Source organism: Gallus gallus, chromosome Z (genome assembly GCF_016699485.2).
Source record: "Gallus gallus isolate bGalGal1 chromosome Z, bGalGal1.mat.broiler.GRCg7b, whole genome shotgun sequence".
NCBI lineage: Eukaryota > Metazoa > Chordata > Aves > Galliformes > Phasianidae > Gallus > Gallus gallus.
The window spans coordinates 38,914,731-38,934,893 of NC_052572.1; positions in this window are offsets into that span (position 1 = coordinate 38,914,731).

The following is a 20,163-nucleotide window of genomic DNA, read 5'->3' on the forward strand; positions in this document are numbered from 1 at the left end:
AGCCTGAAAATCAATAATAATCCTTCACTGGTGGCTGAAATTTTCAGACAACTTAAGCAGACAAATGGCCCATAATGTCACTCAGTAGTATTAGTCTATTCATAGGCTCACTCTTCCAGTAAATGAGAACTGTTGTTGATTAAAAATCCATTCTAGGGATGCCCACCAACATATTAAGTAGTTCTCCTCTTCCCAGGGAAGTGAAAGCATTCTTTTTTTTTTTCCCAGCCTTTATTCGGTACTGTTGATCACTCTGTACACTTCCTTTTATCTTTCTAATTTCCAGTGGTTACCCAGCATGAAATTTTGCATGTCCCACCAGTAAGCTGTGGCCATCAGTCACTGCAGGGGGAGGACTGCTCAGGTGCCAGGTCTTCCTCTTATTGTCGGCTAGGCAGTGCTCTGAAACACTCTTTAAAGTGTTTAGTGGACACCCATGATAATACCACGTTCCTGAATGAAAGTGTTATCTACGAAATCCGATGAGGTAAAAGCCAAATGTCTTACTTTTATTACACACAAAAAAATGAGGCATGGAGCTGCAGTGGGACTTGCTCAAATACTCCCACAAAAAGCTGTGATGGGGCAGGAAGTGAAACTGTGATTTCTGCCTTATATCAGTGCCATTATCATTGAATGGGTGATTACACTCAAGTTTACACTAAGATTTCATCGGCAGAATTTCCTACATGCTTTATTAAAAAAAAAAAAAAAAAAAAAGAGAGAGAGAGAGAGAGAGAAAATGGAGAAAATGTACATTTCTTTCTTGGTGGCAAGTACCAGGTACAGAACTTTTAGAGTAATTGGAGCAGGATACTTTGCCGGGGAAAAAATAAGCATTGGCAACCATGCATTCAATTTAAATGTATACTTCACTTGACTACCACAGTAGATTTTCAGCTATAAAAATAAAGTGTCATGAGGCAATAGTAAAGTTAATCGACATAGATTGTGGAAAATGTTTCCGTTTTTCATAGGAATTTTCAAACTTGTTTTAAGAAAGTATTTATTTTCTAAGATGCGCTAAAGAAAGAAGAAAAGAAACCCCAGGAAACAAACTAATTTACATTCAAATGAAATATATATCTCTTTTTACAATACCAGGAAAAATGCCTGTCCTCAAGAAAACCTGTGAATTGTATGTTTAAACAGATAGAAATATCCACCTAAAATTCAAACATAAAATATGAGCTAATCTATTTTGCTCTTTTAATAGTAATTCAGGGTTTTTATATGTTGTAAGCATGTTTTTAATGCTTTGTTTTGTTTTGTTTTATTCTGTTTTGAACACTGGAATATGACTGTAGATGGCAGATTTGGCAAAAGAAATTCTAAAATTTTGATAAGTTTTACTAACTACAGACAAGTTCATGATCTAGGTACAGGATATAATGGAATTATGATATCCATGAGCATTTTATGAAATTAAATTCATCCTTGAAGGTATTGCTAAGTCCTTTGTCTCTCAAGGACATATAAGTCATGTATCATGTCATTAGTTGCATATAGTCCTGTTGATATTTAAGTTAGATTGCTTGCACAAATGAAGTTATACAGTGCTGTAGGTTTTTGAAAATCAAGACTGCTGGGAGAAGACATGCAATATAGAATACAGTGGTAAATTGGAATGAGGCAAAGGTGAAGCTGACATAAAGCAATAACAATAAATGGATATGTGCTCCAGTTATGGACAAGTAGCTTGCAAGTTTTTTTTTTTCTGCACCAATTAATAAGTAACCATTGATCATTTTGTTCCTAGCAGTCTGACTGTTAACATTCAGGAACTTGCTGAATAAAGCAGACATCCCTTAGTAGGTAAAGAAGTAAAAATCCTTCATACCTATGAGTGAAGCATAAAACTCTGCAAAGACAAATAAAGAGAGAAGAACAAAGTATTATGATGATGTCTGTAAGTTGGAATGAAAGCTAGGATTGGGTAATGTAATTTGGATTGCTTCATATTTAATTAACCAACAGCTGATTGAAAAATTCAGCCTGGTGTAAAATAGTACTGACTATTCAACATATCCAGTACTCTGACTACTTTTAGAATGTTCTTATCTGACTGAAATCTGGAAATAAAAAGCAATGCTTTTGTGTTTACTTTTTTTCTGGCATGCCTAGTTATTGATCATACTTCATTATTTTTTCTGTTGTTCACATTTGCCTGTCCACCTCCAATGTCGATTTGCTAGTTTCTCTTGTGATTTATCAAGAGCAGCTGCCAGCCAGGAGGTTATTATAGTTCAAGTGGAATTAATGTGGCGAAGGAGGTCTATGGGCTCAATGAGCAGAAAGATAGGATTGACTTATTACCCAGGAGATACTGGTCTCACCCCCACGCAGTGAATTCAGAGTCAAGTTGCTCTGACAGCAAAAGGCCAGATTAGTGCTACCTGTATTTCTCCTATCTCTAAACCTTTCACAAACAATACGATCAGTATTACTGACTCAAGGGGGGAAAAAAATAGGCTTCAGCTGTTCGCTGACCTGACCTCGCTGTGTATAGAACAGAGTAAGAAAAACACACTTATAACAACTGTACATTAAAAATGAAGTGCGCTGAAGGAACTGTTGAAACAATTCAATGTTTTGTGAACCACTAGCTTATCATTTTTTAGCTATATTGTGAGACAGGAAGAAAATCTGGGTTGGGCATTGCAAGGTCTTTTAAGTAAACACACCAGGTCAAAATATAGTAAATCAGACTCAAACTACAAGCAACATCATATGTGTCTTAACCTAGTTGAATGTGGTTACTAGAGATTTCCAAGTCTGAAGCATGATGAAAAAGCAGGGATGTGTTTCTGATAAGAGCTGGAAACCAGAAATGAAACAAAAAGTAAAGACCACACAAAAAGTGATCAACAGTTTTTAAGCCTCAGAACATGGGAAAGAGGTCTCTTAACAAATCCAAGTAGGATAGCTGCTCACATGGGGCCAAAGCTGTATTCTCACTTCATAAGAAGTACTCATGCAGGAGATCCATGTGCCTGCCTTTTCTGCTTTTTAGAGTGGGTAGATTTTTCTTGTCAGCTCATTGGCAACAACTTGCCTCTGTGCATTTGAATGAACCAGCTCTGTGGTACTTAGGAAAACTGAGTCAGGAGGTGATAACTTATGTCTTGGCCATATGTAAGTTGGATTTCTACCAACTCTCTGCTATGAATCCAAAACCAGAACTTGGCAAAGCCAGAACCTACTGTGTCTACTTTGGATGCGTGTATGCTGATGGCTGGCCAAATGGAAAGAGAAGGAATCTCTCTTAGGAAATGATGGCATCTTTCTCATGGTCTAGATGCTGATTTTCGTGACACCTGTAGGAAAGTGCCTTGGTACTTAAACTTGCTGACCAGTTTCAATTATATTTAACAGTAGGATGTAAAAGTTATTAGAAAAGAACAGCTAGGTAGGGTAGCAAAGAGAACAACTGAAAAATATGTGGACTCCTAATGGTCTCAGTACATAAGAATTTTTGGGATATGGCAAGGATTAAACAAAGGTGTAAACTGAGAGGTTGACAGTGAGTACTGTAGTGAGCCTTTTTCTTTGGGAAATGAGGAATTGATGAGGCCACATGAGGAATGCTATAGTAATCTACTCTCCCCTTTTCTGTTTCCTGTGAAACAGATTATACTTCATTATGCAATTTCTATGCCATCACAATCACAACAAATTACTCAGTTAAAAATCTTCTCTCTATCATGGGCAAATTGAATCTGGGGAATTAAACTGGTAATCTGAATTGCGACTGGTGCCCATCTATGCCCCATTTCTGGATTCTGGGTAATTGGAAGGAAAGGAGTTCATATTCCTTTTTGTTTTCATAAACAGATTAAGAATGGATTCTTAGCAGAAATATATTCTACTATACAATTCCAAGCAGTTTTAAGCACTGAATGTGAATCCTGATTTTTGTATCAAGAATTTAGAAATCAAGGGAAGCTGAAAAAAATTAGCATTTCATTAATATTTGAAGTGTAATAGTATACTGCTGTGTTACCAGAGATAGATGTGATAAAATAATAGAATAGTTAATTTTAATTTTAAAATGGAAAAAAAGACAGAACATCAGTCTACCCTGCACCTTAAACCACTGGGAATCTTTCAAAGAACTTCTGTTTATTGCAGGTTTATGAGCCACTTGGCTCAGTTCAGCTATGTAACTGTAAGAGTTTGACATGATTTCAGAGAATTCTCAAAGATGATATAGAGCCAATTACTGGAAATAAAAGGAAAGAAATGAAGATAGAAGTGGACTGGCAATGCTGGTAGCATATGTCACAAGTCATACTGTGATGAGAAATAAAATAAATGCTTATTTGCAAAATCATTGCGAGAAGCTTGTAAGAGATCACAATGAGATTATATGAAGACTATCAAATTGTGGCATAAGTTCATAAAGAAATGAAATGTATCTTCACAGAAGCTTCTCATATGTACTGATTTAGATAGATAGTTCTTGTAGTTGCAATGAGTTAATTCTCTTAGGAACAGTGAGATAATAGGCTTTTGATTTTGCATATTTCAAAAGAACCATCCTTTTCCTTGAGGTGAGCTGAAAAATTAATCCACGGTACTAGGGAGCTTTAATTGAACTGTTGTCACAAGGATTAATTAATCACAACCAGATTTCTTGCACCACACTTTCCCAGTTGGCATACTGTCATTTTTGTTTAGTCAACTCAGAAATGTCTTATGATCCTCCAGTCCTCATGTAGAATCCAGTTCTCAAGTCAAATGTTTCTTGATTGTATTGGATGTTATCACAGTCTATTGACTGTCTGTGTATGCAGGTATCTCCAGGGGGGTGTTCAACCTTTTGTAATTAACAGCTTATTTGGTTCAGTGAAGGTCAGGATGTGTGTGTGTGTGTGTGTGTTTTTGTTTGTTTGTTTTGCTTTTTTTTTTTAACTTTTAGTTTGGATGGATTTTTGACAGGTTAATATCATTTCTGCATATTGATTTGTATAAATAATTTTTTAAAAAATCATCTATATTCTAGGGTCATCTCTAATTGACTTTACATTGGGCCATAAGGCTTTTGAGATATATTTTCACTTTGGAAGGGACATAAATGATTTTAGCTTTTCGGACATTCTTGATTTGCTAAGTTATGTTTGCTTTCTATTAGAATTTAATGTGAGATCTTAATTAAATTTCTGATAATTTGAAAAACTATTTAAAATAAATATTATTATCAGGTTATTTTGAAGCAACTGGTTTGTTATGTTAATGTTAACTATGCACCTTTTATTTCGCTATTTGCATATTTTATTTGGCCAGGTCTTGCTTGGACAAACCTCCTTTAGCTGCTGTTGGAGCCTGTCAATTATTACAAAAAACCTCTGCTACAAGTCCTTATGCATTAACTGCTAACAAAAATAATGAGAAACATCCTAAAGCATAACATCCCATATGTTTTATGGGAGAAAAAAGATGTATTTTCTGTATTAACAGTGTTTTGACTGTTTTGTTTGTTTGCAAATGCTCTCTAATACAGTTGAAAATAATCATGTACTGTGACAACTAATATCTTCCTTGTTATTTTCCTTTTTTTTTTTTTTGGAAATATTTAAAAAATAGATAATAAATATTTTAAAATAAAGAATGAAGTACCATTGGAAATTCTCATAAACTTTTTATTCAGGCCTAAAAACTTGAGAATTTTTTTAAATATTACAAGACGGACACGAATCCCACAAAATCTGGAAAGTTTGTGGAAAGAGAAAATGATCATATTATCCATATTTTTCATTGTTTCTACATTGATTCACTTCTATATAAGTACCGATGTCATAAGTAAAATATTTTTCTTATTCACAGATGCCAAGCCCACAACTGGTGTAAATCAAACTCAGAAGAAAGGGTACTTCATACCACCCTTATCACATATTTGCAATTAAATATCACTATCTATCACTAACATTGATTTAATTTCTTTTCAGAGCTTATAACAAAACCTTTGTAAAAATGTGGTAAAAGAAAAAATAAATTTCTACTCTTTGCTCCCACAGTAAGATTAGACCGATTTTCTTTGGAAATATCCATACAGAACATCTAGATGGGCCATAACGCTGCATGTATTCAAGTCACTGACATTAGTATGAAAGAGATCTTGTTCAAGAGGTTTTAAATATAATGATAATATTGTCAACCTTTATAATGTAAATTCTGTGACAATTTGAGCTTTAGAGTAAATGCTGTCTTGCCAAATCCATTTCTTGAAATACATATTAAGGAAATTCTTTTTTTTTTTTTTTTTTGTATAGAAGTAGCATTCAAGGAATTAATGAAACTCTTCTTTCTCTGTTGCTTTTGATTTAAGACACTAGCTTTTGTGTCTGCTGGAATGGAAACTGAAGAGCGTATTTCTAGTAAAGGGATAAACAACACAAGCTAATATCTTCCTGAAAAATTTTGAGCAATATGTCATTTAACTCAAGAAGGCAAAGTACAAACCTCATGACTTTTTCATGTGCAAAAGCACAGGTTCGTGTATTCCTTCAGAGGGACAGCAAACACTGTTCTGTATGGATTTGGGGCCAGTTGCTAGTACTGAAACTCAAGACATATCATAGGCTCATGAAGTCCTCTCATGTTTCCTTCAATCAGTACTTCATTTTCTCGGGATAAACAAATGCATCTTTCTCCTGGCTGTCATGCAAACTAATGCCTGCTAGTCGTGTTTGTGGGCTGACCTTTCTAGTATGGCATATTTCTCTATCTTTCTTATCATACTTAACATTTTTTATTGATTTTTTCCTAGCAGCTGCTAAATTTTGTTGGTTATATGTGAAGATATTTGTCTTTTTCAAATACGGAATGTGTTTCAGTGACTTCACTTTTTATCTGTGTACTCCTCTCAGCCCACCTCTCTAGCTTTGTATGTGCTCAAGAGATATTTGGTTGTTTTTTCACCACTGTCTTCACAGAGAAGTTGGTTTTCCTTTCCATGATACACGTGAAAGGAAGAAAGCATTGTACGCTTTGATTTTCTCATATTCCCTTCTGCTCTGAGGACCATATTGTAGATCTCCTTTCCCTTAGGGGTGGGCATCCCTAGAAGCTCATTAGAGCAAAAAGTATCATGGAGTTCACGAACTCCACAGCATGTAGTGCCTGAATTATGTTAATACTTAAAATATTCTTTCTTGTTTTCCAATAAAAATACTCCTACAAGTATCTGAATACTGAAATTTGTTACTGTTTTAGGCCTCAAGCATGTATAAACTGAAGGAATAGCAAAAACATAAACAAGCAAATAAACAAACAAACAAAAAATCCACAAAAAACACAAAAAACATACAAACAAAACCAACCAACAAACCAACCAACCAATATATAAATAAAAAACCAACCTAAAAACTTGCTTTCCTTGCAGAATCAGATCTTTGATACTGATTCTGTGGCTAGGCAGGCTCAGCCAATTTGGAGTTAACAGGTGAGAAATATTGAAGAAAAAGTAATATTTGGATGTCTACAAGCTGTAACCTCGTATCTCTGTGGGCAGGGTAGCTAAGATTTATCCCGCTGTTATTCACAGTATGTACTCATGCCATGTTCAGATGCTGTTGGTTCTTCTAATTTGTGCTGAACATTCCAGGTACAACTTAGCTTTGTTTTTTGTTGCTGCTTGATGTCTATGGTTCCTTGTTTTTACTGCTTTGAGTACATGTAGGAGGCTAAGATAAATTTTCATAAGAATACAAATGTATGTGTTTTATTAATTTGGAAATGCAACACAGAAATGTTAATTAACAGAGTTGAAAATTTAAACTTGATTGAGCACTACACAGAAACATGCTTGATTTTAGTCTCATGAGCAGTCCTATTTGCTAGAACGCTGTGACTTCCAAAGTTAAATTCTTGCTAAGAATTTTGTTGGACTGTGCCTTTACTGTCACCTCTTTTTTTCAGTCTCCTTTTAAATTTATTTCTTTCAAAATGCTAATAAGAATATCAAAACCTTGTACATTCAGTGAAAAACATGAAGATTAAAATATTAATTCAAAAAAGACAAAATATAGGTAAACTAGAAGTCAGTATTTGACTTCATTTGCCAGTCATAACTTCTTTGCTGCATGATATCCATAACCAGTATTTATTTATTCCAGTGAGAAGTCCTTTGGGATAATCTCTTACTTCCTGAAACAGCATTGATAAAAAAGTCAATAAATCAAGTATAATAAAAGGTGTTTAAAATAATTAATAAACTGTCAAGAATCAATATGATACCTGACATACAACTTCTTTTTTAACTAATGCATTTTTGATGAACAGTCAGCTGAATATGAGTCAGTGGTGTGCCCACGTGGCCAAGAAGGCTTATGACATCCTGGCTTGTATCAGGAATGGTGTGGTGAGCAGGACTAGGGAAGTAATCCTGCCCCTGTACTCGGCACTGGTGAGGCCTCACCTCAAGTACTGTGTTCAGTTTTGGACACCTCAGTACAGAAAAGACATGGAGGTGCTGGAGCAGGTCCAAAGAAGGGCAACAAGGCTTGTGAAGGGCTTGGAGAATATGCCCTACGAAGAGCAACTGAATGAACTGGGACTATTTAGTCTGGGGAAAAGGAGGCTGAGGGGAGACATTATTGCTCTCTTCCAGTATCTGAAAGGTCCTTACATCAAGAGGAGGGTTGGTCTCTTCTTACTGGTGACAGGATGAGGGGAAATAGCCTCAAGTTGTGTCAGGGTAAGTTTAGGTTGGATATCAGGAAACACTACTTTACAGAAAGGGTTATTACGCACTGGAATAGGCTCCCCAGGGAGGTGGTTCAGTGACCATCCCTGGATGTGTTTAAAAATCATTTGGATATGGTGCTCAGGGACATGATTTAGCACAGGGTTGTTAGTTAGGGTAGTATGGTTAGGTCATGGTTGGACTCGATGATCTTTAAGGTCTTTTCCAACCTGAGTCATTCTATGATTCTATTTCAGCCCGTGGAATAGCCTGTTGTTTTTCAAACAAATTGTAGAATTTGAAATGATATGGAAAAAAAAATGTATTGTTATAAATGTGAACTTTCTTGCAACTAATTTTATTTTTAATGTTCAGATGATATAAAAGTGAAACTAATTTTAGATACCTCTTTGTCTTACTAATAAAGTTTTGGGGAAGGGGAAGTAATGTAAGAAAGTGAAGACTGCCTGGCATTCAACATATACAAGATCATGTTCTTTGTAGGATGACTCTACAAATTGTCTCACCTACACAGTTTATGGAAATGTGTATTTTCCAAATTGCAAATTATGTGATTTGGAATACATGATCTGAATTTAGAAAAAGACAACAATTTTATTTTCTTTTGGCTGTGAAAAAGTAAGATAGTGGTGAGACATCATAGGCTGTCAAATAACATCATCTGATTCCCGAGGTAGTATCAAAATACCTACAAGGAACCTATTGGCTCATTCTGTTTGCAAGCATGGCACCTAGTTAAATTAATAGAAATGGAGTGGAATGACAAATTCTACACATAAAATCTGAGATGTATTTGGATCCTAATTTTCCCAGCTTGAGAAGCTACATATGATAAAATAAAATGAGGTATCACGACCTCTGTGGAATGGAATTTACTAAGGTATGTAAACAGCATTTTGCAGTATTTTAAATAGTTGGCTTTCTGAAAGCTGACATAAATTTCTTACAGCCAAAAGTACTGAATGTCTTTCTAAGTATTGCTGAGCATCTCCAGTTTCTGCTGGTTGTTTAACTGTTTTCATTTTCTTTCAATATTACATTCACATTTATTGATTTCCACAATTCTAGTATGAAAAACTCATTGCCAATGGCAGCAAAATATTACCTATGCATTTTGAAGTACTCATTCTACAACTTTTTAGTAAACGTAAGGAGAGAGAAAAGAAAGAACAAAGCCTTCAGAATTCATTAATCTGTGAAGGGATTGGCATGCCGTACTTACTGACTTACATATAGGTGTTAATTTTCTTGCCGTTAATGGAGAAGAAAATAAAGTTAATTAAGAACACAAATATTTTTTCTTTGGGTTTGCCCTTTTCAGCTGCACTCTGCCAAGAAGTTTTTAGCCAGTTTAAAGCACTGTTCACAACATAGGTGAATGATCTTTTCAGTAGCGTTAAGGAATATTTTAAAAAGTGCCTCTAACACTTTTTATGGATGTTTGCCAAGTCTCATCATGTTCGTTATGAAAATTAGGATCAGTAAGACTGACTTCAATGAACAAAGAAATAAATGTGCGAGATCTTCAAAACTGCTGCAAAGAGCTGTCTGTGTAACAAGGACTTTTTCCACTTAAAAGATTTAAGGAAATTATGTGAGATTTAATGGTCTGGAAACAAATCAAGATTAAATCATTAAAGATTTAATTCACAATACAATAATATAGTGTAGACATACCTGCGCTAGTTTCAAAACATTCATGCTGACTTTTCTTTAAAAGGGAAACAACACAGTTTCTGGTTATGACTCTTTCACCGAAATGAAGAACCTTTCTCTCTCTTTCCCAAAAATGCCATAGTGTCTGCAGCTTTGTTAAGAGCACAGCAGTAATAGTGATAGTCTTGTCAATATTTGACACTCTTCAAAAAGATAGAGTATTTGAGTGATCCGGTCAGCTGATTGAATGTGTCCTGGGTATTTAGTCTAAACACTATGATACATGTAGATGAATAATATTGCATCTTTCACATGTGGACATTACTTAACAGGGCAGTAGCCACAGCAGTATTTCTGGAATCATTGTTTTAGAAGCAAAAGAATGACACTGAAAAACACACCCACTGAATATGGATTTTCTGGAAACATTCATTTGGAAGAATGCTCAGTTTGAGAATCTGGAGCAAACTTTAGTATGAAGGAGGTGTCCTGAAGTCCATGGCAAAAGCTGTCGCATGAATATGCAGAAGTATATTTGGAAATTTCTCTGTTGGCAACTTAAACTTCTGTGAACTTTTATATTTTATGATCAGACATAAAATTTAAATATTGCACATATATATTTCTCTAAATTCTGTTTTACACATTAAAGCTAACTTTGGGTCATAGTTCTCATCTTTGTAGGTGCTAAAATCTTGTATTTCAGAAATGGAGATAAGTGTGCTTTTTGCTCACATCAAGGGAATTTTAGCATAGCTACACAAAGTATAGTTCTTAAACAATACGCTGTAGGGTGATTTATCTGCCTAAGTTCAGTTGTACTTTTACCTCCCACTGACAATACATACAAAACTGCAAGTGTTTAAAAAGTCTCAGAATGAAGATAGGACTAAAGCTGTAATGAGAAAGCACTTTTTTTTTTTCTTCCCTGAATTCAAATAATATTTTACTTTTAATTGATTTAGAGGTAGTGAAAATTTATATACCATTAACTGCAGAAGTGGTAATCTGAAAATAATTTTATTTCTATTTCTGTTCTGTGGGACTGCTCAGTAAATCTTTTGGCAAACTCCTGTTCTCCAATCCAATATGCTTCTGGACAGTGCAATACAATGACGTGTACACCTTAGAAGACAGAGGATGATCTCTGCTCTGACAGTAGCAGGTACAGTGTTGGGTAACGCCACTGGGAAACTGACCCTCCAGAGCAGGAGATGTCTCTCACATCTGCTGGAGCTCCAGAGAAAGACAAACATAGGGTCAGATCCTTACCAGTGACCCTGAATTGAGCAGTGCATAGAGGTGGCATCCTAGTGCAGAAGGTGAGGCACTGAATCATGGCAACAGCCCATAGAAAGGCTGTGACAGTCCGAGTATTACATCTTTTGATGGTCGGTCCTGATTGTGAAAGACTACGTAGTCCTTCATCCCAGAGCAACAGGCTGGCAAGACTGGTCTGTACCCCAGTTGTGACGTACAATTCATCAAGCACATGTGAAAAGAGTAGCAAAGGCCATCCTAGCTTTCAGGGTCTTGGGACAAAAAGGGCAGATACCATTTCTGTGTTTCTGTGGTGATTCTTCTTACCACATCCCACATGCACAGAGCAGGAGATTCCCATAGCTGTAACCTCATCAGTTTTGTCCTCAATAGCAGAAGAAAGTTTCCCTATATAACAGCCTTAAGGCAAAGGTTGACAGCAAGTGACGTTGTGCTTTTTTAGACAGCTTGCTCATGTATTCACAAGATGCTCATGGGAAAGATAAGTAAGGAATAAAATGCAAGTGCAGACAAATCTTATGTTTTAGAAAACTGTGGGGTATCCCTAGTCCATAGTGTTCATTAGCTCGTATGAATTGCAGATACAAACTTTTGCCTCAGAGTGCCCTAATATGAACGCTAAGAATATCACTTAGCTCGAGTGTGCTCCTTCTTGAGAATGAAGAACCAACATTCAGCCCAACTTCAGCAGCTAGTATGGGATTTTCTAAATTACAGAAGCTAATACCTATTATTTGATGGCAGTTCTAGCCCAGACATACATGATATCTTCTTTGAAGTGTTATCCCAAGCATTTTAATTGAGTATTTGCGGACAGAAGGTGAAACTCTAAAATACCAAAAACAAACAAACAAACAAACAAAAACCCTAGTTGTATAAATAGGCTTTAGATGCACGCAAACTGAAGTGAGACTGAAATTTTAATTCTTTATAAATTGCATTCTATAATTAGAATTTTCAACAATTTCAATCAAAACCAGTTTTTAGTTTTTCTATTTTAGATTTTCACTGTAAAATACAAATTTTCATATTCTCAGGCTTTAGATCCTTTTATAGAAAGAGTATACCTCATGAAATCTCCATACACATTGCACTCAATCTATAAAATCCATGTGACAAACCCAATAAATCCTATGTACCCAGAACTAGCTCTACACCACTCATTTTCCCAGCGAGTTCTCTAGTTGCTACTGTGTAGTGCTTTTATATTTCAGAGCAGCTTCTGAGGTGCCTAAACTAAGGTCCCGAAGTCTATTTACCACATATCCACATTTTAAAAGTTTATCCTGATATATTTTTAATACATTTTAAACTCATACAAATTTTTAGGGTTTTTTTCACAGCTAGTCATTTGTAAGGCTTCATTACAAAACTCAGAACAATATTCTTCCAAAGATCAGGAAGAAAAAGGTTTTTGGTGAGAAAGAAAATTTTAAAAGATATTGCATGGTTGAAAGAATACAAATTAAAAGGCATAAGTCAAAGTTACAGCTGCATACAGGTTAGTCTCAGCTGAAATCATGAAGTTCAGATTGCTTTAAATAATTTAAAAATATCAAACACAGTTTCTTCAATCCACATTTCATGGGTAAATGGCATACTGAAATTAAGATGTAATTGTGTTATGCATTGATCAAGCTCACTTGATGTTGCCTCTAAAATCCCATCTTCCTCCTCACCTCATCAGCTTATTCTTGCCATGATGATAAGCAGAAAGCTAACCTAGTTAAAACAGTTTTCTCTTCAACCAGTGATCTGGCTCACAACTCAGCACGTAAAGTATGAGCAGCCAAGAAAAGAGACTATTTGGAATAGTTGCTGATTTGCACTATGTTTTCAAGCTATAGACACAGTAAATTTGGGGATTGGTGATGCTCACTCTGAACTGATGCAAAACTAGAGAATTTCAGTAGGATTTTGGCTGCTGCTTCTCTCCTCCAGTGAAGGAACTCTGAAACCAAATGCTTACCCACTTCTCTCAGTAATACTGTCTTGTCTCATTTCAGATGATTTGCAATTATACTTTTTTTGTTGTTGTTGTTATTATTACAAGAGAAGGTAGCATTTAAAATTCTAGGCAAACCTCAGATTTCAAACTTCAGACCTGTGAATTTTGTCTCCATATTAAAGAAGAGAGTAGTTGTGTTTTTAAATAAGAATGTATATTGTTATTTTTCAAACATATTGAACAAAAATATAGCTGCAGGGGGCTTTAAAGAATGTTTATGTTCAGGCAGAGATAAAAACTATAAAGAATTGCAGGCCCCCCACATGAATTTTTGAGGGAGTCATGAATACGCAAGGACAAGTAAGCACCATAAAAATTGCTTTGCAATGTTAAATGTAGCAAGTATTATCCATAAGCTTTCTAGAGTAATATAAAAACACTGTTACATGAAGAAGAAAAGAATATCACCCTTTTTTCAAAGACTAATGACAGTAATATTTATTAAGAAAATGTCTGTATTTCTCAGATTTGAATTGCTCTTGAATACGTATTCAAGTTTACCTTAGGAGTTACTATCTCTTCTCTTCTTTAACATCTGTCTTCAGTATAGCTGACAACTGTGTGGAAGGTTTATTTTGACTTTTCTTGTGCCACACACAGTCCCACTTTTTTTTTCTGTATGTGGTGACATTCAAGCTTCTCTTTTTTTCATTAAGTTGCACTATAAAAAATAAAAATGAAATGAAAAAAAAAAAGAAAAACAGAAAATAAGTTTGGTTTGTCTAAACTAGTTGAAAGTATAAAGCAGCTTTTTCTACTAAGATATCTCTACATGAGCATTTCTACAGAACTAGTTGATATAAAATCATAGAAAGATGTGAAGGGATTCAAATAAGTTTATTTATAAGTTTGTATAAGCTTATCCTAAGTGAGATTTGCTATAGAACTCCTTCTTGCATAGAAAAAGAGGCTGCAGACTATTGCCAGCTCTAACAAAAGATCTTCTCAGTGGGCTAAGTGGAATACTTCCTTCTCTAAATATGTTTGTACCCTAAATGCAGGCTGATCAGGAGACTTCTGAGAGAGGCTGCTATTGTGTAATGATTACAGCAGTTCAAGATGCTTCCCTTAAATGGAATCTTTGCACTGGTTTTGTTTCCATAGCAGAACAAAATTTAATCACTCAGTCCCTTTGTATGCAGTGTTCAAAATTTTCTCTGGCCTACTGCAAGCTAAACTCCTCTCTGGTTTCAGGACTTCCAAGCTACTGAATCTCCTACTCGAGCTATTTCTGTGAGTTAACTTGTTGTAGGACTCTACAAGGCCTAAACGGTGCAGGGAAATTACTACTACTTTCTTATAGTACTTTAAATCAATCAGACTTTTTCATGTCATGACATTTAATGGGAGCTGTCTGTACGTGACTTATGCAAAATGCATTCAAGAAGCTAAGTTTATAGGATTGTTGTTTATTTTTTGTTGTTTCAAGTAAATGCATCATGAGTGCCTTGTTTAAAAAGATATTTAAAGAGAGCAATCCACGTAGTAGCAAAAATAATAATAACAAATATATGTAATTATCACCTTTACTTTGAATTTTCTCTGTAAGGGGAGCAAGGATGAAGCTTTGTTCTGTTTCTCCATCCTGCACTTTAGTGTGTTTATAATTGCACATTTGTGAGCTTCTCTATGTTTATTCAGATGACCCAAGATGACTTTCTGCACCTTGATAGGTCAGGCATGACTATGGACAGGATCTAGGGAGGTCTTGCAAAGGTGGCCATGTCTTTTGGAATCTACTGATCAAAAAGTAATCACTCACAGTCATTGTGCTCTAAGGATGGACCCCGTTTTGGAAATACCCTGAAGCAAGAGCAAGGCTGATATGGAGAAATGCACTGTATTAATCTTTTTCTTCCTCATCTCTGGAACAAATCTTCCAGTGGAGGTACTTCCTAGCATTAAGAGGATAACTGAACATATGGAAGATATAGTAAATCTGCAGGCAACTATTAAGTAATATATTTCTAGACAAAATGTAGGGGCTTTGAGCCTAAATCTCATTATCAATTAACAAGCTGTACCAGCTAAAATTAGATACCTTAGAAATATTTCCTCAGTTTTAAGATTATAGTCCTTGCACATTGCTGATTTATTCTCATGTCTTATATTTTTTTTTTTAGCAGGTGGGGCTAACTGACCATATTTTTAGCTTCATTGTAAATTCATGCTTTAAATTTATTCAATTAGTAGTTGGTGTAATGACTAGGACAATTCTATCATTAATTTGAGTTTTCATTGTGTTTTGGTTTTGTTCCCTCATTAAATATTCTTTAAGAGGATTTTACTTGAGTTAGAATATTTAAATTATGTGCAGTAAGTCTATTCTTTTTATGAGTTTGTTCCTTTTTAAAGATATTAATTAGAACAGGTTGTGGGAGAGATAGATACACTAAATGGATAAAGTAGTGTCCAGCCAAAAGGTTAAGGATTTGCTGTCACTATATGAAATGAAGCTCTTTCTGGAGACACCTCATTAATGGAAAAGCCTTCCTCTTTTACATGCACCAACAAGAAGTTCATTACTCAGTGAACCTCTGCTTATCAGGGATTATTAGTTCTTTTTGCTTTTAAGAGACTTTATCCCTTAGTAACTAGCATGTTCATGCCTGTGGTATGCACTTGGCTTAGTGATGTGAAATAGTTAGGGATTCAGACTGTTTTGCCAACAGATTTGCTCACCGGACAGAGTGGGAGGGTGGAAGAATAAAGGACAACATCAGTGGAGAGACAGATGAACTTTCAAAGTGAAAAAAAATATTGCAAATTTAATTTGCAGACTGGGAATGGAAATGTCATTGCCTCACTCAGAGGGTTAATCACTTTCTAATTTAAACTGGCAAATTTTATAATGACACTGTGAAATTAGCAGCATTTTATTGTGTTAATTATCTGCAGGACACTACATCATTTCTTCTAATAAATGTAAATGAGATTGCCTCTCCTAGGACAGTATAGAGGCAAGGTGAATTTTTATTGGCTATTTACTGGATTTTAGACAAATTGATACTCCCCTCCCCCTTCAGCTCCTCCAAGTAAAGCACATTCAATATGGTTTACTGCACTGCCTGATTTTCTGTGCATTTTAGTCAATAAAGTATACAGGGGGATTTTAAAGGTCATTACAGTTCCGTGCTCATTTGAGCTAATTTTCACATAAGGCAAGGCTGATGCTAAAAATCACATCATCTGTATCAAAACTGATGTGGGATTGCAGAGTCTAAGTATATCAATAATTAAACATTCAGCTTTTTTCTTTCTTTCTTTCTTTCTTTCTTTTTTTTTTTTTCTGACAGATTCAAAATGCCTACTAGTGTGTGGCTCTGTCAAAACAGACAGGAGAGTGCCTTTTCAGTAGACCTGTCACTCAGCATGTTTGATGCTGCAACATTAGGCAATGCAAAGAATGACATAAGAGGCATTTACTAAACCATGCTAAGAGGCAAATACGTATAGCATTCTGCTTTGGATAATCTTTGCAGCCAAAGACGCATTAAATTACAAGACAACAGGAAATATAGGTTTTGCACAAATAAATGTGACACTGGAGTCAGATTCCCCTCCTGGATGTACAGTTTTCTTTACCCCAAATTCATAAAGATTAATTACGATTGTTAGGTGAGCCAGTATTCTTATATGTGTGTGTGTGTGAAGATGGTATATATATATTGGTATATATATATTGGCATATATATGTTGATCTTTCCCATTAGATCAAGATATTACACTAATAAAGTCTGTATGTAATTACTGAAAGTCTAGAAATTTCTAAGTAGGATCTGTGAAGTTTCTGAAACTTCGAATGTTTGTATGATACATCTGATTACCTTTATTTTTAAATTGTGCTAAGAATAGTAAAAAAATAAAAAATAAAAATAAAAAAAAAGAACCACACTAGAAACATGAAATCTACTAATCAAAGAATGAGAAAGCACCTTGATAGCACAGTCCATAAAAAATTTTGGTGCATTTCAGAAGAACCACCAAATTGATGTTTTTACACGATGCCACTAAAATACGGCTCCGTAGGCTTGTCTGAATAGTTACTAGTGCTGCCTTGACACTTGCTGAACACCAAGCAAAGACACTTCTTAAACATAGATGCTAAACAGCCTAAGATTTGAATCTGCTGTATGCTAATGATACTCATGATCGCTTTATTGATTGCCTATGATAGTTATGGCTGGTCATGAGTTTTTGTGGTCTCTCCTTTCTTAGGTGTCACTACATAGGGAAGCATTTCCCAAATTGCTGTGCTGTTGCACCTATCTAGGTGGGTCATGGCTCACTGTGCCCACTTCCCTGCGAATAACCTCCTTAAGCCTTTTCCCCTTGAAAGCATCTGTAAGCAGTTGAAGGTCATGACTGTTCACTCGGAAGATCAATATACCATTAAATTGTGACAAAAAGCACTACCAGACTATTAAGTCCTCAGTCATAACCTCAATAATCCTGATAAAATGATGAGCTATTTTAACCTCACCGTGACTGTTAACAGTTGCTCAAAACCCTAACCCAGTAAGAGATCATTGACATAAACTCCAGAGTTTTTTACCCTCAACAATACAACTTGTTTGCTTTGCACCCTTGTCTGTATGGGTTAGAGCCATAAAATACCACTCTAAACAGGTTGAGAAGACATTTTGATAATTCTCCTACCCCTGGGCTAACTTCCCATTAGTTGGAAGTCTGCTGTATCAAAAATAGCCTGTTCTTGCTAGAGAAGTAGAAAAGTGTACAGCCAGCACATAAAGATGTGTTGTGAAAAGGGATTTTGCTGAGTGAAGAAGCAGCTGCTAAGGGGAAAAACACCACTGCTTTACTCACATACAAAATCCCTCAGTGGATGATGCAAAAGGAAATTCAGATAAGATCCATTCATTATTTCAGCCCATTACACCATTGCAAAACATGGCATATTAGACAAGATAGTAGATAGCCCACTGTCAGTGGAATCTTATCACATACACCCCTAAAAGAGAAAACAAACACCTGAAAACCATGAGATGTTCTGGCAGCCCTCTTCAGCTATTAGCCCTCCCTAGGCAGCTTTCCCTTGATATGTTAATAGACTAAATATAGGAAAGGATAGGAAGCAACAAAGCTTCAAGTCAATTAAGCTTCCACTGATATACAGATGTGTAATTTCTAATGAAGCATCCTAAAATCTTCTGGCTGTATCCTAGATACTTTCTGAGATATGTTAATTAGGAAAAGAGACCCTGTTTTAATAGTACTAATTATTTCATCTAATTTATCTTTTTTTTCTTTTTTTTCTATTTAAGACAGAAAGAAGCAGAATTTAATTTCATTTGCACTTCTCTGACATTTCAAGTATTTCAGGACATTCATCCTTCTGTCCCACTACAATACAAACATTTCCTGGAGCACATACTCTCTCCCATCACATAAGGTACAGTTTCTGAGGAAGAAAGGAGTGAAATCTAAAATAGCCTTTTGCAGTTTAATAAGAAATATTACAACCATGAATTAAGAAATAATTATGTAAACTTCCTGCTAATGTGAATGACAGTACCACCAAAGGTACCACAGCTGCTATACTGAGAGGGTTTACACTCTGAGCAGTGGTAACTGGGAGAAGAGATTGCTAGAATTTGGTGGTCTGAATGCTAATCAACACTGCAGCTCATTTTTTTTCTTCTTTGAATACACAGTGGTTTACACAGCACTCAAATTGACAAAATAAGCCAGAAAATAGCAACACATGTCAAAAAAAAAAAAAAAAAAAAAAAAAGTCTGTGATTGTTTTTATACTCTGCCATTATGGTTGATATGCATAATGCGAATGCTGGGCTCTGAATTCACCATACAAATCTTGTATTTAAGATTATTCAGATGTTCAAAAGAACTAATTCTGGCAATGGTTTATTTCTGCTTCTGTAGTCTCCCCATAGTCATTTCTGACATTCTAAATTATGTTGGTATTTTGCAAAGTCCTCTTGAAATCTCTCAACATGATGTCAAGTCAAGTGTCTGGCATTGGATTGTTTCTACAGGGAAAGCTTTTTCTACAAATATTAGCAGCCAAAACACATAACAGTTTACAACATTAGCCAATACTGCTTCAATGCACACATGCAACAGTTTTAAAAAACTTACTGTTTATTTGTTCTTTCTTTCAATCTGTACAAGCAGACATTTTGAATGAGAACTTAATAGTGTAAGTTTATGGCATTCTTTATTTACATGAACAAGATTATATTAAAACTTGCCTAAAAAGAGTATAATATTTATGTTTGTATTAGGAGAGCCAATATAACAGTTTAGCCAAACAACTTTTTTTCATGAAGAAAACAAATAAGCTCCAAACTTGACCTTAGAGAATATTCCTATAGGCCACAGGTAATGGAAAATGCAGTTTAAAAACCTCAGTATAATCTTAATTGGTGTCATTGGCTTATATAGGAAAAAAATATATAGTTCTGTATTCCTTAAAACTTATGGCTTATTTTCCAAGAAGACTTTTTACACTAATACTTGCAAGTCAGAA